This window comes from Dendrobates tinctorius, unplaced genomic scaffold (assembly GCF_039654945.1).
Source record: "Dendrobates tinctorius isolate UK_male_01 unplaced genomic scaffold, ASM3965494v1 ptg000014l, whole genome shotgun sequence".
Classification (NCBI taxonomy): Eukaryota; Metazoa; Chordata; class Amphibia; order Anura; family Dendrobatidae; genus Dendrobates; species Dendrobates tinctorius.
The window spans coordinates 26,362,146-26,375,342 of NW_027361682.1; the positions used below are offsets into that span (position 1 = coordinate 26,362,146).

At 43.7% G+C, this 13,197-nt stretch overlaps 1 long non-coding RNA gene across 1 annotated transcript in view; it reads right to left on the minus strand.

Annotated features, from left to right (window-relative positions):
• Nucleotides 1–404: 404 nt before the first annotated feature.
• LOC141072877 (uncharacterized) overlaps nucleotides 405–13,197 on the minus strand; it is a 224,284-nt gene continuing 211,491 nt past the window's right edge. Inside the window, exon 3 of the long non-coding RNA XR_012226890.1 lies at nucleotides 405–883. This is a non-coding gene — a long non-coding RNA (uncharacterized lncRNA). The remainder of the gene's footprint in view (nucleotides 884–13,197) is intronic.

The window sequence follows — 13,197 nt, forward strand, 5'->3', positions numbered from 1 at the left end:
ATTCTTGACAGGAGTTTTCTGCAAATTTTTACTCCATACCCATATAAGAATATCTCGCCTCTTGCTGCAGACGTCCACACACAAAGTGCCCAGCGCTGGATTAGCAGGTGATGTTGACTTTGGTTAGCCATTTAACCATAATCAATGGAGATCATAAAACATAAAATTTACACTTCTGAGGAATTATTTAATGAACCTGAGCTGAATGTCTTGTGTGTATACCACTGCTTGGCATTACCTGAAGTTCAGTTCTTCAAGGGATACAATACTTCCCTACCAACTAAAATCTCAGTGCATGTATGGCTCGCGGTTGGTTGGGCACTGACAAGATGCATCTTGTGCACCTGGCCAATTGTACTGGATTCCTTTTCTTGTTTGCAGAGAAATAAGTGAAAGGTATCAAATATTTTTCCTTTTTTTTATATTTATTCAAAAGTGTTCGCAAAGCAGAGCAATCAATATAAGATGGAGAAAATATTTCTAATAGAGGAACTAAGCACCCAAGTTTGAATCCACCACACAGGATAAAAGGACAGGTAGATCCTCTGCAAGTGCTCCTCCCAATTTTTCAAGTCTTTATGGATAGTAAGGAGCTCAACTGTTGAAGTTCTTGTAAAATTGGATGTGGTCCGTAATGTACAAGATCATATGGCATTTTTCTTTTCAAGCATGTAATATCCATTCTATAGTGGCAGAGCTCCATCCATTGTAAACCAAGTGCAATACTCAACCACAAAGTAATCGTTCATCAATCAACTTTACTTGCATCTTATCCAACATGAGATGTTTCATATCCTCGTATGTTGGGATCTCTGGTACAATGATCTTCAGTCTTGTGCACAGATGGATCTGCAGAAACCATACTTGCTATTTGGTCCATAATCTGAGAAGTAACAAAGCAAAAAGAGAAGTTTGTCATTATTTTTCATATTTTACAGCTCATGTTGATATTTCAAGCTAAATTTTGAGTTCAAGAGTGACCTGAGAGCCAAAAGCATCATCAAGCATTTCCATGAATTTGGTTTGTGAGTAACTAAATCCAAAATTCAACCACAGGTAATGCTGACCACTGTACAAAACTACTACCCGGACCCAACATACTATAAGTTTGGACATCAAGCTTCAATGATGAGTGCATCGATTTTATGCTAATCCAAGTTCACAGCAAATTTTAGTACATTCGAAAAATTTGTCATTTGATTTGTGTAAAAAAAAAAATATCCACTACTATTTTACACTTTGCATTAGCCAAAGAAGGCTCACATGATCTTGGGTGTGGCTGAGCTTCTCCATCATGCCTTGCAGCGATACAAAACATGGAATAATGCAACCAATAAGGAGGGACTATGATAGCCCCTATAAAAGTTGACGCAAGGAATGCAGCAGCCATACTGGGATGAATAGAGGACATGACAGCTCACAGCTGTCACACCAATAGAGGTAGGGAGAGAAAGCCATAAAACTCTGTACAGCTAGTGTGACAGTACAGCAGTGAAGAACAGTTAACGTCGTTCACAAGATGGACCACATTACCTCAAATTAGATTTATCAGGTTTCTGTTATTGTGGTTGCTATTTTATCCTGCATGTTAGAGGATGGATCCTCCAGTGCGGACGTGAATATTGTATAACTTCCTAGAATAGGAGAGATTTTACTTGGCAGAAGAAAAATATTCATCATGTGACCTAACCAAGCTACTAAAAAAAAGTCTTTATCCATTTTAAGATTTTTAATCTAAGTCACCATTAGTGTTGAGCATTCCGATACTGCAAATATTGGGTATCGTCCGATATTCGCTGTATCGGAATTCCGATACCGAGTACTGATATTTTTACAATATCGGATACCGGAATCGGAAGTTCCCATAATGCAATGAGCCAGTGTTGTGGCTGTGATTGGCTGCTGAAATGATGTCATCATGATGCACGGTCTGTGCGCATCATGATGCGCAGTCTGTGCGGGCCTGCCGGGGGTCTGTGCAGGCCTGCCGGGGGTCTGTGCGGGCTGCCGGGGGTCTGTGCGGGCCTGCCGGGGGTCTGTGCGGGCTGCCGGGGGCCTGTGCGGGCCTGCCGGGGGTCTGTACGGGCCTGCCGGGGGTCTGTGCGGGCTGCCGGGGGTCTGTGCGGGCTGCCGGGGGTTTGTCCGGGCTGCCGGGGGTCTGTGCGGGCTGCCGGGGGTCTGTGCGGACTGCCGGGGGTCTGTGCGGGCCTGCCGGGGGTTGTGTGTGTGCAGGCATCATCCGATGGGACTACAAGTCCCATCGGGCTATGCCTGCTACAATGACAGTGATTGACACATTAGCCAATGATGGGACAGTAGTAGTCCCATCATCCGGCTAATGTGTTGAATGTAAAACAAAAAAAACAAAACATGCATACTACATACATACTACATTCATACAACATACATACATACTACATATATACTACATTCATACAACATACATACATACTACATTCATACATACTACATACATACTACATATATACTACATTCATGCAACATACATATATACTACATATATACTACATTCATGCAACATACATACATACATACTACATACATACTACATATATACTACATTCATACAACATACATACATACATACTACATACAATACATTCATACATTCATACAATACATATATATATATATATAGACATACAGTACATATAACATAGAGTACATGCTCACCATCACTTGTCACTTTGATCCCTGAAGTCAGTGTCATCTCACTGTAAAAAATATTAAAAAAACAAACACGCAATATACTTCCTGATCCGCAGAAATCCACGAGTGTCCCACGACGATCTCCTGCAGTGCATCACTGAGAGGTTACTATAGTTCACTGGTCTCACTTTATGGCAAAAGCTGTGTGGGAACTTTCTCACACAGCAATGCCAAAAGTGAGACTTGGGACTATTTTTTTACAGTGGCGGAGGAATACAGTGCGAAAGGATACCTACCTCCCGTCATTGTATTCCTGGGGCCCCTAGAGAGCGGTGGCATCAGCTGATGCTTCTGTTCTCCATGGGAGATCGTCGTGGGACACTCGTGGATTTCTGCGGATCAGGGAGTATATCGGTTGTTTGTTATTTTAATATTGTCATGATCCAGGCTGGATCTGACAGTTTAAATGGATAAGTGAACTTTTTTTCCTTTGGCTAGGTGCCAAAGTGATGTGATTGCCCCCGGTGGCCATTAGAATTATTACACGTGGTGTCGTTCATTCTAAGTTGCCCCGGTGGTGGTGAGTGGTAGTGCACTTTAGTTTCTTTGGTTTAATGTGCACGTAATTACAAATCAGGTGCTAGGCTCTATAAAAGGGAGCCAGGTGTGCTCAATCACGGTTGGTGATATCGTGTGTTAGGCCGGGGTCATACTGGCGAGGAATACGGCCGAGTGAGAGGCGCTAAAAGCACGCATTAGACACGGACCAATGATTCTCTATGGGGTCCCTCGCACCAGCCGTATATTTCTCATCCGTATTCTACGCTCCATGCCAATCGCAGCATGCTGCGATTGTCAGCGTACTACGGCCGTGGTACGCCAATGCAAGTCTATGGGTGCGCAAAAAATACGGATTACACACGGACCACACATGTGACTTGCGAGAAATACGCACCAGGTATCTTTTAGCAATGCCGGCAATTCAGTGCGCTATACAGTAAACTCACACTGACAGGTTTAATAAAGAAACGAAAGAATAGATATATACACATAGCATACATATATACTGTATATATATATATACATATATATATATATATATATATATATGCATTCTATGTGTCTATATCTATTCTTTGGTTTCTGTTATAAACCCTGTCATAGGGCTCCATTATATGTCCATTTTGCAAGCCTGCGAGAAAATCTCGCAATACGGATGGCATACGGATTCCATACGGATGCTTACATGCGCAAAATACGCGACCACACCTTGATTACGGATGACATACGGAGCACTGTTTAGGAGCCATTCATCCGTATTACGCATGTAAAATACTGACCGTATTTTGCATCGGTTAGTGTGACCCCGGCCTTAGTCATTCACAAGGAAGCCTGGGTGAATGAAGGAGCTGAACATGAGTCCTGCGCAGCCCAGCCAGAGGGGACGAGTGGCAGCTAGGTGGTCTGCAAGAAGGGCTGGCATGGCGTGGTGGAGTCACAGTTTATGGTGTTGGCAGGAAGTGCTTGCATGGCTTGGTGGAGTGACGACAATGGAGAGAGTTGCACTCAGCATGCGGCACTTGGTTGCTGAGAGCTGGACTCAAGCATGCTTGACTTTTTGGGCAGGAGCTGAACTCATCTTTGGGACTCTGTTACTGGACTTCTGCAATTGGTGGTGGACTCTGCTCCAAGGCTGCACTATGGTGAAGGATCCAGTTATGGTGATGGATCCGGGTGGAGGAGAAGATGCACGCAGGTGGTGGGCTCTGTTGCTAGGAGCGTACGCAACAGAGCAAAGCTAAGTGGTGTTTCCCCTGTATTGTCATTTTCCCTCATGTGTGTTTAGTGCAATGGTGGGATTAGTTTCCGCACCGACCTATTCCCTAGTGAGGGTTTAGGTCAGGGCGAGCTAGGTTTTTAGGTTCCTGTTGCGCGCCCGGTGCGGAACCGGCATAGGGAACGTTAGGAGTGCAGGGACACTGGCTCAGGGGAGCTCAGGAGGTCTCCACTTCCCTATTCCCTATCGCAGGGCCCACCATTGTTAATGTTTCCCAGGTTTCCCTTATTGTTTAAATTCGCCTTACTGGAGGCGGGGTTTCCAGACTTGTATATACGTGTAATGTCTAAATTCGCCAGTTGGAGGCGGTGTATCCAGCTGCACGTGTTTATTATTTAAATTCGCCCCACTGGAGGCGGTGTATCCAGGATCACGTGTGTCACATGGGTTCGCCTTGCGGTACTCGCTGCGTCCAGACACGCGTGACCATGACAAATATTTTTTAAAGATGACACTGGCTTCGGGGATCAAAGTGACAAGTGATGGTGAGTATGTATTCTGTTATATGTACTGTATGTCTATATGTATGTATTGTATGAATGTATTGTATGTAGTATGTATGTAGTATGTTGTATGTCTGTAGCATGTTTTATGTATGTAGTATGTATGTAGTATTTACTATGTATGTATGTTGTATGAATGTAGTATATATGTAGTATGTATGTTGTATGTATGTTGTATGAATGTAGTATATATGAAGTATGTATGTAGTATGTATGTTGTATGAATGTAGTATATATGAAGTATGTATGTAGTATGCAGTATGTATGTTGTATGAATGTAGTATATATGTAGTATGTATGTAGTTTGAATGTAGTATATATGTAGTATGTATGTATGTTGTATGAATGTAGTATATATGAAGTATGTATGTAGTATGCATGTATGTTGTATGAATGTAGTATATATGAAGTATGTATGTAGTATGCATGTATGTTGTATGAATGTAGTATATATGAAGTATGTATGTAGTATGTATGTATGTTGTATGAATGTAGTATATATGTAGTATGTATGTATGTTGTATGTTGTATGAATGTAGTATATATGAAGTATGTATGTAGTATGTATGTATGTTGTATGAATGTAGTATACAGTATATGTAGTATGTATGTAGTATGTATGTTTGTTTGTTTGTTTTTTTACATTCAACACATTAGCCGGATGATGGAACTACTACTGTCCCATCATTGGTTAATGTGTCAATCACTGTCATTGTAGCAGGCATCGCCCGATGGGACTTGTAGTCCCATCGGACGATGCCTGCACACACGCACACAACCCCCAGCAGGCCCACACAGACCACCGGCAGCCCGCACAGACCCCCGGCAGGCCCGTACAGACCCCCGGCAGGCCCGTACAGACCCCCGGCAAGCCCGCACAGACCCCCGGCAGGCCCGCACAGACCCCCGGCAGGCCCGTACAGACCCCCGGCAGCCCGTACAGACCCCCAGCAGGCCCGCACAGACGCCCGGCAGGCCCGCACAGACCCCCGGCAGGCCCGCACAGACCCCCGGCAGGCCCGCACAGACCCCCCGGCAGGCCCGCACAGACCCCCGAGAGGCCCGTACAGACCCCGCCCGCACACACAGACACGCACAGTGTCCGCCCACGCACCGTCCACACTCTTCCCCCCTCCCGAACTGGATGTACAAGTAAAGACAGGGTTTTTTTTAATTCCGATATTTCTGTCCCATTGACTTGAATGGGGTTTCCGGTATCGGAATCGGCGATACCAGATACTTTTTGGGTATCGGTCCGATCCGATATTTCTCAATATCGGATGGTATCGCTCAACACTAGTCACCATTACTTTTCTATAGGAGACTGGTACGTTTTGGGGTCTGCACACTTTAGGGCCCGTAGACACTAGTTGGTGAGCTTGCTATATGGCGCCTTCATGAAAATTGCTACAAGTATACCTCCGTCATATGGCATGCAATTAAATCAAAATAGGAAAGTTTTTGTATGTCTCCATATACAATCCGATGTATATATAGGTGCAGTGTAGGCCCACCTGTACTATGGCAGTACAACCCAAGACCATGGAGCTTTTCCAGTTTTACTAGAATCATTGATAGATCGATAATGTGCATCAAGACTATAAGTTATGCCCTTTTTTTTTCTACAATTTCCTTTGGTATAGGACATTTCACACTACAGATGTCTGCCCTTAGATGTGAATCCTACGTGTAAAACAACGCCTCCTACACAGCAGATGCCGATGTTCCTTTAAGGGTTAATGCATACATCTAATATCAGGAAGTTTTATTTTTAATTTTTAATTTTAAATGGGATGGTAAAGGGTCCTCTCAAAGTGTCTGGATCTTTTAAAAACACACAGAGAGGCTGGAATGAAGCCCGCTCATCGTACCAGTGTGTTTAGAAAGACAAGAGGCCAGCCCTCAACCTGACAACTCACACAAAGGAAACGAATCCCGAGTAAACGAGGAAATTAAAAGTGCTTCCTACAGGTTGCCAGGAAACTTGGGCACTTGGCTGAAGATTGTACTTGAAGTGTGTACGGTTAAAGGGGAAGGAGATGGTAACCTAGATTCCATCGTAACACAGCGTAGATTACTCTTACTTTTATTTTATCCAAATTTTAACTTTACCTTGCAGGAGGATTTTATGTGAGATTCGGTAGAAGTTGAAGTAGCAAATCTAAAAAAACCTAAAATAAAAATCTAAACTAACAACTCTAAATATGAGTTTCAATATTAATGTACACAAAAATTCAGAGCAGTTACATAGCCTTTTAACTTTTTAATTTTTATGTGTATGTCTAACTTTGTATCTTAGCATCTATGCACAAGATGGCTAATAACTTCCTGATCATTGGCGGTCTTATTACCAGGACCCCCATCGAACCCGAGAACAAGAACCCGAGACTCCTGCTCCCCACTAATCCATTGTCTAAGAGACAGCAGCGTACCAGGCTCTGCTTTCTCCGGTAGTCCCATAGATAACATAGGGGTGATGCACATGCTTGCATCTTGTAAAAAGAAAAGAAAAACTAAGTAGTAGTAATACACATTTTTATACCCAAAATGGTCCCTTAAGTCCAGAAGTGAGCAATAATCACTAGGGCTCCTGATCCATCAGGACTAGTGTTTCGCCTGCTGGTCTCAATGAAGGATCCGCTGGAGTAAGGTTCACCCCGCATAATGAGTTTGGCACATGGTTTTAGCCGACATGCACCTGCACAAGTGACTCGGAGCACATTTTTGTTGTACATTTTGTGGCGTATATTATGATGGCTACTCCCCTTCGTCACTAAATTTGATAACATTTTTCAAAAAGTTGGCAGAGCAGGCTGAAGGTGAACTACAAACATCAAAAGTTGAAAAAAGTTATTTTTAACGGTGAGTTCTAACAACTTTATGCCAGATTTCTGGTGAAAACTATTTGAATCAGTGGCATAAGTGCAATGAATTAAAAGGGGATGCCATCCCTACCCATCCCAGGGTAATTGGTAGTAGAGAGAACATGACTTTAGGGTAGCTCGGCTGAGAAGCTAAGAATGTGATATCACTGAGTCTGATAGTCCTGAAATGCTGAAAACAGGAACTTGTTTTGTATTATCCAGAAATTTTATGTTACTTTTGTGCTTTTAGCATGAATTTTGGCTTTTTTGTTAATTAACGTTTTTATGTCAGCAAAGAGGATTTTTTGGAATGGAGGTCTTTTTAAAAAATCAGTGAAACCTTAGTAGGTCATGGGTTCAGTTGGAAAATAATTACTGACTGAAGAAAGAGAGGTTCATGGTGTCTACATTTCAAGTAAACTGTTTGTCACTCCCGAATAATAATAAACCAGATGACCATCTTAAGATAGACAAGGCCAGGACATCGGGATCAGTCAAAGCTTGTCAAATGACAGAGCACACTAGACTTTCTGGAAGTTGGGGGGACACCATGATCTTAATGTTTATCAAAATATGGGTGGGTTACACTCTGTGACTCTAGGGGCGCTCATAAGAGACACATAGCTGGGTATTACGTGATGTACTTTGACATAATGCACATGATTCAATTTGATGAATTGAGACACCAGAGACTTTGGATTAATGTGAAGTGTCTAAGTTCCTGGCACATATGCATCTTTCTCCGCCTCGGATATTTTCATTTTTGCCCATCCCGAGTTACCATTTCCAGTTCTCATGCATCCAGTTGACATCATGGGTTCCCTTAATCGACACTCAGTTGAAGAAGTCTAGTGGACAAGCCTTTAGAGAGTCTGTATTGATCTTCTATGGTGCCGGGACATTGGGTAAAGACAAGGGTGTTTACTTAAGAACCAGTAATGACTAATAAATACATCAGAGCCCCTCCAGAAACATTATAGAGCCATTAATCTCAATAAAAACAGATATGTGAAGACAGACACTCACGGCCAATAAGACGCAAACACTTGTGTAGTCACAGAAAGCCAAATGGAGCCATCTGTGTGCTGGTGTCATGATCTCAGTGCGGGTTTGACTCGCACATGTGGGGTTAATGTCTGGAACCAGTGCTGATGACTGGCATTTCTGGGGTTAAAGGTTGTGATCCCAGTGCAGGCTTACCTGCACACCTGGGGCTTATGATTGTGGCCTCTCCCTGGTTCTGGGAAAGGCTTCTTATAGCCTCAGGAAGCTCCTATCCCCGTCAGTTATACTTTTGCTCTTGGCATAGTGTGGTGACCCCTGAGTGTGTTTGTGCTGTGTTCTTGTTTATCTGATACTCTGTGTATGACTCGGTCTGTTCTCTGGATACTGCTTGTTGGATTCTGCTTGATACCTTCTATGTCTGTTTGGCTTTGACCACTGCCTGGCCCCGACTCTCCGTTCTGTCTCATCCCTGGTACTTTACTGTTATCTCTGTGTATGACCCGGTTTGTCTGACTTTGAGAATTCCTGTATTAGTGTTCTGCCTATCTCTGACAGCAGGACGCTAAGCCCCACCCCCTTGTGGTCACATGACCGTAGGTCCTTCACTGCTCACTGACTTTAGCTTCTCCAGGTCCTGTTTGCCTGAACTATCTGGCTGTGTCTGTCCCCGGGCCCCTCTGCAGTGTGGGTGAGTCCTTGCTCAGCGGTAGCTGCACGCCGACCTTAACAGGACCGTGACAGCTGAATTTTAGCCTTTATTACTCTATCATTGCCCAACGAAGTGTCCTCAATTCTGAATTTAATGTTTTGTCCATGTAAAGTCATGTTTATTCATTTCCAGTGGGGTGCAGTGGGTTTAAAAAGGTTGTTTGGATTAAAGAAGTCATATTAAGAGAAGGGGATCTGCTTATTACCCAGAGTACGTCTTTAACTTTGAAGGACCTAATACTTCCATACATTACACAGACAGCTTGTTGATTTCAGAGTGATCCATGTAATACTCAATTTTCCCTGCGGAGGAGCTACAGTAGAATTACACTTGTTACAAGGTCCCTGAAGATTACAGCTGATTGGTGTGGCTCCCAGTAGAATCCACTATGATTATCTTATTATGGAAGACCCCTTCTAACTAAAAAAAGATTGTTCAAGGTGGACAAACTCTTTAAGTACATGGAAAATTAAGACCCCTAACTATTGTATTGCAGTCTTGATATTTTCTTTCAACAAATAATTACCTATTGCAGATTTACAAGTTAGATTATTTTAAGAAGGATTTTATTAGGGGTACCTCCTGAATAGTTTTGTCATTTTATTAGCAGAGACTTTACATATCTTGCCTTAACATTTTGGTGAGTCCCCGAAATAATCCACTTGAAGGTTGAATAATAAGGTCATAGAGGAACAAGCCAATTTGCATGGATACTAATAGCAGGCAGATCTATTGGATCATGGGCATGCCAAAGAACAAAGAAAATGTGCAATGTAGTATTCACATGCATGTATTGGTTTGGCTAATACTGTATATCTGGTCTTGTTGCAAAGCTCACTAAATGATTGGCAATTGAATTATAGGGTGCTTCAAATATGCAATATAAAGAATTTTTTCCCTGTATTTATTTTTACTATTTGGGCATTGTGAAAAAAGGGTCTATACATAACCAGCCTATTCAACCTAAAATAACCTACTGTTTAGATCTGGTTTTTGTTTTCCATGTATTCATTTTTAGTTATTGCTTTTTTTTCACATCATGATCATTATTTAAAAAAAATTGTAATCTTGCAATTTTCACTGTGGCCACTGTGTTGTGAATTCACTTTCTGGCCTACCTCTGGTTGCTGGTGAAGGTAGTCGAGATGGTTGTATTGACAGAGGGGTCGCGAGTTCTCTTTCCGGGCTCCCTCTGGTGGTTACAGGAGGTAATGGAGCTGATCTAATTAACAGAGGCCTGCCACCTGATAATGAGGAGGACAATTGGACATTGGGAGTTTGACTGGATTTAAGACAGCCGACTCCCTCTATCCCCGCTGGCGATTTTTTCCTGCCTCCTGAGGTCTTAGTTTCCAGCTCAGTCCCTGCATGCTCAAGCTAAGTTTTCTTTTGCTATTGTTCACATTTGATTTGGTTTTGTCTATTTCAGTTTTGTGTGGTCAACCAGCCCCTGCTGGGGCTGTGCTGAATTTCCATCCGTATGTTACTGTTTGTGCCAGTATGTTTTTGTCCCTTCTTACATTGGCCTCTCTTTGCTTTGTTTTCAGAATATACCAGAGTGCTGATATAGTGGGCGAAGTCTAGTGACTTCAGTATTTTTTCTATCAGACGTGTTGGGCACCTTCACCAGAGGTAGGCCAGAAAGTGAATTCACAACACACTGAGTCTATTTTTAGACTTCTATTTCCTTTTCAGCAGTCTCATTTTCATCACAGGCAGGTGTGCAATTATTATTATTATTATTATTTATTTATATAGCACCATTCATTCCATGGTGTTGTACATGAGAAGGGGTTACATACAAATTACAGATATCACTAACAGTAAACAAACTAACTATGACAGACTGATACAAAGGGGAGAGGACGCTGCTCTTTCGGGCTTACATGCTACAGGATGGTGAGGAAGGAGACAGTAGGTTGGTGGTTTGCAGCAGTTCGGGTGTTGGTTGAGGTGATAGAGAAGGAGGTAGCGGGGTCATTGTAGGCTGAACGCTTTCTTGAAGAGGTGGGTTTTCAGGTTCCATCTGAAGGATCCAAATGTGGTTGATAGTCGGACTTGTTGGGGCAAAGAATTCCAGAGAATAGGGGCAGTTCGGGAGAAGTCTTGGAGGCGGTTGGGTGAGGAGCGAATAAGTGTGGAGAGAAGGAGGTCTTGGGAGGACCGGAGATTACGTGAGGGAAGGTATCGGGAGATTAGTTCAGAGACATATGGGGAGACAGGTTATAGATGGCCTTGTAGGTCAGTATTAGTAATTCGAACTGGATACGCTGAGGGAATGGGAGCCAGTGAAGAGATTTGCAGAGGGGAGAAGCGGAGGAGTAGCGAGGAGAGAGATGAATTAGTCGGGCAGCAGAGTTAAGGATGGACTGGTGAGGTGCGAGGGTGTTAGCAGGGAGACCACAGAAAAGGATGTTGCAGTAGTCGAGGCGGGAGATGATGAGGGCATGCACAAGCATTTTAGTAGATTGAGGTTTGAGGAAAGGATGGATTCTGGAAATATTTTTGAGCTGGAGGCGACAGGAGGTAGAAAGAGCTTAGATGTGCGGTTTGAAGGACAGGGCAGAGTCAAAGGTTACTCCGAGGCAGCAGACTTCCGGTACTGAGGAAAGTGTGATGTCATTAACTGTTATAGCTAGGTCGGGTAAGGAAGGTCTGTGAGATAGAGGAAAGATGATGAGTTCAGTGTGACGAGCGTCAGCTTACGCTGAGTCATTTTTCTTCTTTGAATGAGTGGACCCTCTGGGCCATGGCACCCACCCACCTAGGGCAAGCTGACCTAGTGAGGAACCACCCCCTATACAGGGAGTGTCAGGGGCAAGACCAAGGGGGTGAGCCACCACAGCAGCTGGACCAGACGGCCGGCTCAGGAAGCAAGACAAGACGAGGCAAGGCATTAGTTCAAGGAAACTTCATTCAGGAACACTTCAGGGTACAACAGGTTGTGAGAATCATGTGGGAATAGTGGATGAGGGCAGGTATATCTCGCCCAGATTCCTTTCCTATGTGGCCTAGTCTGGTCAGTATCGCACCTGCTTACTAATGGATAATGGGAGGTGGATATAAAAGGATGCAAGGTGGTTGTGTGAGTGTCTCAGCCTGGGAACACAGAGAGCCTGTCTGTGTGAGAGACACACGTGAGTGGAAGCAGTGCCCACTGCAACTGTGGTTTGGCTGGACGGGAGAAGCCCGCCAGTTGGTAGTTAGGCTGTCCATTGTTTAGTTAGTGCCGGACAGGCAAGGATTTGTTTTATGTTTTATTTCCTTTTGCATTGCTTTCACCGTTAATAAACCTGACCCAGTGTCAGTTATACACGAATCCCAGCTCTGCGCCTGAGTTTCATGCTGAACGCACGTGACCTTTGACCCCAGCAAAGGCGATCCCGGAGTGTTTTATCACATTGTGGTGGAGAACGCGGGCATCACGTTGCAAGCATGAGCATGGAGGACGTGGTGAAAGCGCTGGTACAGTCCACCGCCGTCCAGCAAGAAGCTAATCGGGTGATGATGGCCCAGCTGAAGGAGTTGGTGGACATGACAGTTGCCGATCATTCGCTTCTCCAGCAGGTGGCGCAGCGCTTGGCGAGCTTACCTGAGCTTAACCTGGAA